This window comes from Delphinapterus leucas, chromosome 8, assembly GCF_059928025.1.
Source record: "Delphinapterus leucas isolate spDelLeu-1000000601 "Yukka" chromosome 8, BTC_Dleu_Yukka2, whole genome shotgun sequence".
In the NCBI taxonomy this organism is placed as follows: Eukaryota; Metazoa; Chordata; class Mammalia; order Artiodactyla; family Monodontidae; genus Delphinapterus; species Delphinapterus leucas.
The window spans coordinates 114,876,225-114,887,290 of record NC_143136.1 but is presented as its reverse complement, the minus strand read 5'-3'; the positions used below and the strand labels follow the sequence as shown (position 1 = coordinate 114,887,290).

The 11,066-nt window shown below is 44.0% G+C and overlaps 1 pseudogene; it reads left to right on the top strand.

Moving 5' to 3' along the window:
- The first annotated feature begins 1,144 nt into the window (after nucleotides 1–1,144).
- On the top strand, nucleotides 1,145–7,179 carry LOC149748628 (metabotropic glycine receptor pseudogene; annotated as a pseudogene).
- The last annotated feature ends 3,887 nt before the right edge of the window (nucleotides 7,180–11,066 follow it).

The following is an 11,066-nucleotide window of genomic DNA, read 5'->3' as shown; positions in this document are numbered from 1 at the left end:
AGAAGTCTTCCTTTTCTTTCTCTCTCTCTATAAGAATCTCCCTGCCCCCATACCATGCACTCTTTGTAACTTTACAGCGTTTATTTCTTCATGGCACTGATCACAATATGTAATTTTAAAATTTATTTGTTTGCTTTTTTATTGTTTCTCTCTCTATACACTTGACTGTGAGGTCCATGTGTCCATCATGCAGGTGTCTGCCCGAGTACTAAGCATGATGCCTGATACACAGCAGAGGCTAAGCCAACATTTGTTGAATGAATATGTCTGTGAGTTGCTGTGGAATTTTGTAGTCTGCTTAGAGGGGTATGAGTATGTGTTATATCTTGGTCCCCTATGATAACATCTTTTGGATGATCTCCTTCAGTGACAGACACTGACATAGACGTAGGGTTGTCTATCTACTCAGTTAGTTTCCTTGACTCCAGATCTATTAAATGGACAGGCCTCCTAGACCATTTGGACCATGGTACCTTATCGTGAGTAAACCTAGGTTTTCTAGATCATTCTAGACCACGATGTACTATCTTCCAGAGCTTGTATTCTATGGTAGCCTCTGGTCACAGGTGGTTATTGAGCACTTGAAATGTAGCTAGTATGAAGTTCCATATGCTGTGAGTGTAAAATACACATTGGATTCTGAGGATTTAGTATAAAAATGTAGAATATCTCATTAATACCTGTCATACTGTTTACTTATTGAATAACATTTTGGGTCTATTGGGCTAAATAAAATATATTATTACATTTAATTTCACATTTTTCTTTTTACTCTTAAAATGTGCTACTGGAACATTTGAGATTATATATGTGGATCACATTTGTGACTCACATTATATTTCTATTGGGCAGTGTTGTTCTAGACCTAACTAGTTCACCTCTGTTGTTTGGCAGTGTGGACTGAAGGTGATCCCCTGAAGGGAATGCCCAAATTGCAAGAGCCTCTCATAGCCTGCTCCATTCTTGTTAGCTGTGCACTAGGGGAAGAACTGGCACTCCAGGAGAGTGGCTCAGGTGTCATTTCAGTACTCCCTCAGTGTCAGATCACGAGGCCCACATACAGTTTGCATCCCGAGACACAGAAACTTCAAATATATTGTTAATGTCCATATATCTTGCTTAAAATAATGATAGGACCAGAACCCAGATCTTTCAATTCTGCTAAGTCATTGAATTACTTATAGAAGGACTGACTAATAAAATTATATCTTCCTTTTAAAATGCAATACTAGAAAATTTTAAAGGATTGTTAATTAGTTATACAGGTTTTCTTTAAAAAAATCAATTAATGATGAAATTACACCAGTCTTTAGACAACTAAATAGAAAATCATATTGTATACTCTGATAAATTAAACAAACAGAAACTCCTATTATTGCCACGTGTGCTATAGTAGAGGATTAAACTGGGATGACCTTTATTTGGCAAAAGCGTATACACTGCAAAGCAAAATTTAAACAAGTCAGATATGAACATGAACTCTACTTGTAAATAAACACAAATCTAATAACCATTCTTTGCAAAGCTATAAAAACTCCCTTGGAGACCATACACTGCAGTTTGGAAAACTGGTTGCTATGTCTTATTCCAAAAGCCCTCACCACTGACACATCAGGCAGACTTCTCTTCTTAGGTAAGGAGATGGATTCCTAAATAATTAGCTTCATCATCATTATCTTCTGGTTCATTCATTAGTTTAGCAAATATTTAGTGGGAACCAACTATGTGCCAGGCATCTGTGTGTTCTAGGTGCTCAAGATGCTACAGTGACCAATGCAGACAAACTTTTGCTCTTTGGAGCTTAAATTTTTGTGCTTAGGTATTTTCTCAACAGGAAGAATAAAATGAAAGGATAAAGCAAATCTAAGCAGTGCTACCTTAGAATGCCACAGGTAACTTTTTTTTTTTTTTTTAAGTTGGGAATCGAAGTGAATTTGAGACTTTCTATCCTGTGTCTTTCTTGGGGAATTTGAAAGTGGAGGTGCATATGGAAGGTGGAGGTGCATAAAACCATACCTATCCAAAGTACTAATTAGTATTTTCAGAATGAAAATGTCAGAAGACCCTATTAAAGCTTCAAATAAAACCATTAGACTGTGTTAAGGGATTTTCCAATCATTCTGGGGGGTCTTGGCATACTTATTCAGTTCTTCTTTCTTCTGCTGGGACATCCCAACCTATAGTTAACCAGATGTCTTAGTTCTTACATCCATTAATTCTAGGAACTCCCAGTCAGAATGGCTTCCCTTCCCGCCCAACAGACTCATTCTCATTCTCTCACAGTCCGAGTCCTGCCCCGGCACATATTCTCTCCCTTCCACATATTCACTTGCTTACACTTCCACAGGTTCCCCTTCATCCCTTTCAAGCAGAGAGGCTCCTTTAATATGGCATTTTCCCCTTAAAGTTCAGCCGGTAGATGTCTCCATTACTCCCTTATAGCGAAGACCTCGGCAAGTAGGGTTTAATCATTTCTTTAACCGACAACAAGGAAGAAGATTTGATAATTTGCCCAAAATGAGCAGATGCTCGGGAGGACACGTCTCCATCCTACGTCCCTTCCCTCCGATTTAAGCCACAAATGAAAACTACTTTCTCCCTCTTTACCAGGCAAAAGGAAAGGCTGATTTAACTAAGCATGCAAGATGCCAACACCCTCCTCCTCGGTACATCCAAGTTTCCTTCGCTCTGAGCCACCACAAGTCTGCTTCTCCCTTCACTCCGCCCACCCCACCTCTCACCCCCTCAGGTTCCCGAGTCATCAGGGAACGCGAGCGGGTGAAAGGACTCAGCGAAGCTGCATTCCGCGCCACCGCCTCCTCCTGCGCCTCGGGTTCAGCACTGGACAGCTCCCGCACCAGCCCAACAAACGGCAGTCGGCTGATTGACAGAGGAGCCGGCCAAACAGGGCACAAGACGACTTGAAGCCGCCCTACCAGGGTTTGGTTGCGGCCAAGCCGCCTCTTTAAACCGGCTTTCCTCCCGAGAGCAGGGAGAGGCAGGAGTGTGGTTTGTGGCCAAACTTAAAGACTCCAATTAACCAGCTGCCTAGCCCTCGTGGTTCCGGAAAGACAAACGCCTTAAAAGAAACCCTAGCTGCTACGCTCGCGGTGCGGGTCTGGGCGCGCGCGCTCCGCGCCTCGGGGCGAAGCGGACGAGGAGGAGCCTGAGCCGGGAGGCGGGAACGACCTGCCACGGGCGAGACGATGGAGCAGTGTCCTTGGCGGCCGCGGCGGCGGCAGCAGCAGCAGCAGCAGCAGCAGCAGCAGCTCCTGAACACACCTCAATGAGAGCGGCGGTGGAAGCTGCTAAGCAGAAAGACGTAAGCAGGCCAACTATAGCTGCCGGCGGCGAGAGGGGATGTAAGGTGCCGGGCTCCAGGCTGCGAGGTGCGCAATCCCGAGCAGACCCATGGTGGAGCAGGAGCAGCCGGCGTTGCCACAGGTGATCTGATCTCCTGCGACGGTAGCTCAGTCAGCCGCGCGTATTTCAGAACATCCCTACTTTAAAGTCCTTTTGGACTGGGTGCCAGCTGAAAAGGGGGAAGACTCCTAGAAAAAGTCTTAGTGCTGATAGATTGACGACCAAAATTTAAAAAGTGACTCCCTCCGTTACCTCCTCTCCTTGCTGCGAGGCAGATGGGAGCCATGGCTAACCCCTTACTCTGCTGCCTCCTGCTCGTTCACCTGGGATTGGGAGCTGCCGGCGCCAGCCGCGACCCTCCAAGTCGGACGGATTCCTCTCGAGAGAAGGCCCTGAGGGCGAAGCAGCACGCCCAGCAGCCGGCTCGAGCCTCTGCCTCGGACCCCTCGGCTCCCTGGAGCCGCTCCACCGACGGCACCATCTTGGCGCAGAAAATCGCCGAGGAGGTGCCCATGGACGTGGCCTCTTACCTCTACACCGGGGACTCCCACCAGCTGAAGCGAGCCAACTGCTCCAGCCGCTACGAGTTGGCGGGCCTGCCGGGGAAGTCGCCTGCCCTAGCCAGCTCCCATTCCTCCTTGCACGGGGCGCTGGACACGCTGACACACGCCACCAACTTCCTCAACATGATGCTGCAGAGCAATAAGTCGCGGGAGCAGAACTCGCAGGACGACCTGGAGTGGTACCGGGCACTGGTGCGGAGCCTCCTGGAGGGTGAGCCCAGCATCTCCCGGGCGGCCATCACCTTCAGCACCGAGTCGCTGTCCGCCCCAGCCCCGCAGGTCTTCCTCCAGGCCACGCGCGAGGAGAGTCGCATCCTGCTCCAGGACCTGTCCTCCTCAGCACACCACCTGGCCAACGCCACGCTGGAGACCGAGTGGTTCCGCGGCCTCCGGCGCAAGTGGAGGACTCACTTGCACCGCCGCGGCTCCAATCAGGGGCCCCGGGGCCTGGGCCACAGCTGGCGGCGCAGGGACGGTCTTAGCGGGGACAAGAGCCACGTCAAGTGGTCTCCGCCTTATCTGGAGTGCGAGAACGGCAGTTACAAGCCCGGGTGGTTGGTCACTCTCTCCGCTGCTTTCTACGGGTTGCAGCCTAACCTGGTCCCGGAATTCAGGTAGGGAGGGAAAAAAGATCAAAGCAAAGCCTTCCTTCCGGGTTCATGGGTAGGTGCGCGTGTGGGGAAGGAACACTGTGGCTGTGACATTTAGGCCTCCCACCTTCAAAGCAGAGACCCAGGCTGAGGGACACCCCACGCAGGCGCAAGTGCTTAGGGACAAGAAGTGCCCCGCATTTGTCAGCTTCAGACACTCAGCAAAAGCTCTTCTCTCAAATCAGTTCCCCTGCAAGGGGCAAGGGACGGGAGCTCTTGGTAGAGCTGAGAGATGCCCTATGTTTCTCTCTAGCCCTCGGGAGAGCAGGGAGGGGAGTTCCCGGTCAGGGGTGATGCACTGCACCCTGGCAAGCTCAGGGCATGCCAGCCAGGCACAGAGTGGCGTGCCAACTCACAAGAGTAGGAAAGGGAGTGGGAAGAAAAGAGTTCGTTATTCCCGCTACTTCGGGATAGCCTCTACCTACTTCCTCCTACGTGTGTAGTTTGAGGCGCCAGTCTGTTGTTAGTCAGTTACCAGAGCGCCTAATGAAAACGCTGCAATCCCCTGGGCAGTTCTGTCCCTTCAGCAGTGAGTCAGTCCCAGCAGCACAGCTGTCTCTAGGATCCATACTTTGCAGTTTGACAGGTGCGCTCCTTCTACTTGTCTCCCTCCTTCCCTCAACCCATCTCCCATTCCTTGGTCCCCTCTTTCTCCTGTTTTCTGTGTTAGGCACACCTAAGGGTTCTCTGGCCCTTCACATACACACACTTTATAAATGAACCTGGTTGAGTTATCCTAGGGAGGGAGGGATCAGTTCTCACTGAATGCACTCAGGGAGCTCAGAGAAAATTTAGTAATAGTTCTGTATTTCCTGCCTCAAGGTGTAGCATTTGTGGGAAGATGAGAATTTGCAGATTAGCAGGTGGTAACTTGTGCCCTGGGACGTGCCTGATTTTTGAGGTGAGGGACTTTTAGAAGTAGCCCTGTTGACTGAACATGAGGAACAGAAAGGAAAGAGTGGAAACTCCAAAGAAGGCCTGGGAGAAGGCCACAGATTGACTGGTATCCTCCCCAATTCCCAATGGGAAGAAGGTCTTGGGGGTTGAGGTTGCTTCTGTACTTTTTGGGAAACTGGGCAAAAGTGAGAAACCTGTGTGTGTTTTAATGCCCTTTTGGTACAACAAGGACAGGATGATGACCTGGTGAAAGTTACCAGGGGGAGTACTGGGTGGGCAAATGGGAGGAGTCAGAAAGCTTATTTGTCTTGGCACTGTTATTTACTGCTGAATGACCTCAAGAAAGTTGCTTAATCTCTCTGGGCCTCAACAACTTACCTATCAAGTAAGGGAGTTGAACTAGATGGTCTCTAGGGAGCCATCCAGTTATAAAACTCTGTGGCTTTTAATGCTGGCAACACTTGAGAAGGTATAAATGAAAAGTAACCTCCTTTCTCTAATTCTGTATGACCATATTAAATGTTTTTTGTGTGTGTCTATCTCTTTAAAGGATCTTGTCTTAAACCAGCGTAACTCTTTCCTACTTTAAGGATAATCTTACTTCCTCCTGATTTCTGTAGGATCCTATTAGTAAAAGCTGAGCCCAGCTTTGAGTCTTTGCTATATTATTTGCTCAGAAAAGATCTGCAGATGCCATTCACTGCTAGAAAATTGCTTTTGGCCTTCGCATAAGCCTTTTCAGGGAGTCCCAGGGCCCAGGACTGAAAGATCAGTTGATCAATCGATCGATTGATCTATCCATTCATCCAGCTTACTAACGTGTATTGATACTTTATGTTAGGCTCTGTGCTAACTGCTTTGCATGTATTATCTTGATTAAGCCTCACGACAAACCTGAGTTAGGTTTTATTAGTTTCCCCGTTTTACAGAAAAGGAACCTGAAGCACAGAGAGATTAAGCTTCTTTCCTAAGATCACGCAGCAGTTAAGCAGCAGAGTCGGGATTTGAGCTCGACTCACACTTTTAACCACTATGCTAAACTCTGTCTCATGAAGGTGTCCTAGGAGTGCTGCATGTATTGCAGCTGCTGCATAAAAATATATGTATTTTCAAGGGTCAGATGTGAGACTGGGGATGAGAACCATTCATTTTCAGAAGTATTTCTCATAAGGCTCAGAAACCATAGGTCACCTACATGAACTCAGGCCTTCCGCAGGCCAAGATAAAAGGCTGAGACACCAGGGGTCATGTTGTGTAGGCTCACACGACCCTATCTAATTTTTGGACTATGTTCAGAAAATAGATTGTTTCCTCTGGCTGAGTCTCTTTAAGTGCCTTCCTAGTCATCGATGGTGTTCTTTAGCCAAGGCACGAAGCCAGGCCATTTAGTGTGTGGCTCTCTACAGAATCTGGCTCCTCCTAGCAGCACGCATGAAGAGCAGAATAAGTGCTCTCCTGTGAGTACTTTTGCCCCATGTCCCATGCTCCTCAAGTACTGTATTGAGGATTCGCACAGATGTTAATTATAGGAACTGGAAGAAATCTTAGATCAGATGGTTCTTCCTGTTTCATAAAGAAACAGATAAGAAAGGTGAAGTGACTTGTCCAAGAATCACATATCGAGCTTTTAACAACAGCAGAAATAGGATCCAGGCCTTCTGCCTCTGGTTCACACTATGCCATATATATATATAAATTTCAACGGGCCCTTTCTGTCTCTTCATACTCATAAAAGGCAAATGTTTTTGATGTTGTTGATGTTTTATCACCTAAGATGTGTATTCTAAACTTTTATAACGTAAGTGAATAATATTGTACAGGTATGGTAACAGGTAAACCTCAAATGAATTTCTGAGAAACCATGACTAGGCTCTAATCATGATTTTAAATCTATTTTGAATCTATAGAGTGTTATTTGCAAAAAGCCTTATCTGTAATAAAAAAAATTTGCTAATGATTTCCTCATGGAAGAGAAGAGGAGGATAAACTTTGTAGTTAAGACTTTCATTTAACTTCAGTTACTATTTCAGCTAATATTTCGCCAGGTCTTACTTACAAGGTTCAAGATTTAAATTATATTTTATTTTTAGAGAATTCAAATCTGAAATATGAAATTCAAAAGTAATGTGGAAAACATGGTCAACTACCTTCTTATATTAATGCTTATCACTGTAAAACACCTCTCAGAATAAATTTTATTCCCCTCTGCTTCAGAATGACACAGGTTTCTTAAATTTTAAGGCCTAGTGTAAGACTCACATGTGAAGAGAAGTTTATTGCTCTTTTTTTTCCCCCCCAAAATGGCATTAGTGTTTTACCTAAATGGCTCCTGAGTCTTGTTATAGACCTATAGTATAAACACTTAAGTTCTCATCTTCTATCCCAGCAAAAAAAAAAGAGAGACTAACAATTTAAGGTATACTCTAAATTATTTTTATTTATCATCTTAGGTTTGTGATGTCCTTGTAGAGTTTTCTTCAAAGTTAAGTCCTTTGCTTTTGTATACTAATTTTTCTGTGTGGAACTTAAAGTACTATGGAGTTTGAGCCCATTCTAATGAACTCATAGACATATTCCTGGTGGTGGTTGGAACTGTTTAGTGCCTAGGATGAATATAAGGTACCTAAGTGTTTGTTGAATTTAAATTAAGGTAAAGGAACCTTTGGGAATTCTTACTTGATGAGCCGTAAGGGATTTTGGAATTCATTTGGTTTCTTTCCTCTTCTCATTGTACAGTGGAGGAAAGTAAGACCCAGAGGGCTAAAGGAATTTGCTAAGAGTGGCACAGCTCTTTTGTGGTGGGTTAGAATTAATGGGAACCAATATATATTGAGCATCTACTATGTGTCAGATGTTTTATAAATATCCCACTGCATGTAGTTCTTAGTATTCTCAGGTAGTTACAACTTCAGGAAAGTTGAGCAACTTGCCCAGGGCAACACAGCTAGTAAATTAGGGAGCGTGAATTAAATTTAGATCTATCTAGCTATGAGGCTTGTATTGTCTTTCTACTACCCTATGACGCTATCTCTTAATTACCAATTTTGTTTTCACCTTGTTATTAAAAATGTAACATGGTATTGGCTTGAAATAATTAATATATTTGGCCAAATACGTGACAGACACTTGTTTTTTTGGCCAATCATATAATCAAGCATGTTGTATAGAGAGAAGAGTATTAGACTTGAGTCAGAACTTTGCCCTAAGTCCCAGTTTTGTCTCTGACTGGCTGTATTACCTGTCTGAAAATCAGTTTCTGCACAATTAAAACGTGGAAAGAGACTTGGCGATATCCATATACCTTTATAACTCTTTGTTCTATGAGTTCTTAAGCGACCTATCCAACGGGCAACAAGGAGGCTTTGGAAACAGGACTGATACACATAAATGCAGTACCTTGTGGAAATGATATTGATGGGGGAGGAACGTGCAGAAGAAGAGGACACCAAATGAATGTCAGGTGTGCATTTTTCCACAATAGTGTGGAAACGCCTTTTTAGAAACTTACATAAGTAACATTGGTGTCACTGAGTCACTGACTCCTGAGGGGTTACTTCTCTCTCCTTCACAAACATGTGCCCACACACCTCCATCAGAGATTTTGGTATAGATCTCTGCAGATGGCAATTTACATAGTATTAGAGAAATGACCATCTTGCTCTAGGCCAAACATACCCTGTCTCTCTTGTGGGTACTGGTAGTGGTGAAGAGGTTACCTACAGGAACACGACAGAGCTGTCTACCTGGGTAATGGATCAGAGTTTTTAGATGGACTTCTGCTATTGAGGCTTTTGAGTCTCAATTATTTCATCTTTAAGCTGTGAATAGTAAAGTGTATCTTTGGGATTTTGTAAAGACTAAATGAAGGACTGTTATCACACAGGAAGTTCAGTAAATATTTTGTGTCACAGCGTCTGTCTTCCTAAATACTGAACACTTTTAGTTGTATTAAAGTCACATGATTTATAGTAATTTATAATTTATATAATGACTTAGTTTCATTCCTATTATTGCGAAGGCTTGTAATTACAGTGGATCACGGGGGAAATACTGGCCTTGGAGACAGGAGACATTGACCCCAGCCTGGACCACATCCTTGACTATGGTGCTCCCATGGGCAGCAGTTGCCTTTCTAATCCTGTTTCCTCATCTGTAAGTTAAAGGGGGCTGGACTAGGTGACCTGTTGGGCTCCTTATAATCTAAAAGCCTATGATTATGTACATAACTAAATGTGTCACTTTAACTTGTGAAGTTTCGATGGTTGTGCTGAAACCAGTTAATGTATCCTCACCTGAATGCAGATCATGTTCATATATGTTCGGTGTTTAACTTTATCATGGTCATTTACTCACAGGCTATTTAGAGAAAGCCCTCTCGGTGTACACTGGATTAAGTATACATACTAAGGGAAATGAGAACTCCATTTCAAAATAAGAATAAGCATGATCTGAGTTTCTAGATCTTGAAAGATCACCTAAAATTTACTTAAAGTCAACAAGAAGCTGTTTCACAGATTTCTAAACCAAGGGCCTCAGTACACTTGTGTAATTTCCCCCAAGGTAATCAATGTTTAGGCATCCTGAAGCTCCTACTTACTGTTTAAAAACAACCTGTCTCTGACTTAACTCTGTAGTTGGTGTTAATACTTCAAAGGAGGCTATTTAGTGTGGTGTAGCAGTGGTACAGCATTATCTTGCCACCTTCTAGAACACGCATTCGGAAGCTGAAATGGGATTTCAAGACTGCTAAATAAATGACAGGAGTTTGGGCCTCCCCTCTGGGGAGAGAACTCATGCCTCACAAGACTGATTTTATGGCCTCAATTGCTGGCTAAGTCAAATTTTACTTTCAACTTCATAAAAGCATCAGTTTTTGTTCACTGTTCAGGGTTTTAAGGCTACCTTTTTCCAAGATGCACCGTGTTTTATGATTATATTGTAATATACTGGGATGCCAAGAAGTATGCTGTTGGTGTTATTTGTACTTGGTTGGTACAGAAGCATTAGGGCCTTGTTTGTCTTCTCTATTCAGCTCTGGATTGATGTTCACAGGGTTATTTAAACAGAATTACTGAAACAGTACATTGGAATTTTGATAACTTTAGCAGCTTGATGGCCACTATGTGCAAACAGGCAGTTCAGCGGTCTTGGGACTATGTTTCGGACACTTTGCAGACAACAGCATCATTAGGCTCTTGCCCAGCACAGCTATGGCACATACGTACATTGGCTTGTTTTGCTGGTCTTTTAGTATTATTCGTTTTTCAAGTTTTAGCAAGAAACCTTTTCTGGTGTAATTTCTACTTTGGCTGGGCATTTACTCATCTAACAAGTCTTTCTTCCTAAAACTTGACCTATGAAAAGATTTAGGTGGATAGGCTGTTCTATAAAATACTTCTTCAGTTTAGGAAACAATTAATGCTCTTGGCTAAAAGTCTTTCTCAGGTACCCACCCCCCCAGCCCCATTTTCTACAATACCAAACTTAGTGTAGGAACCATGACTGACTTTCTCTTTTACACCAAAGGATATTATAGTGTCTCAAAGCAATCACAGGAGTCACCTAGTTTTATTACCTTCATTATAGGTAGAAT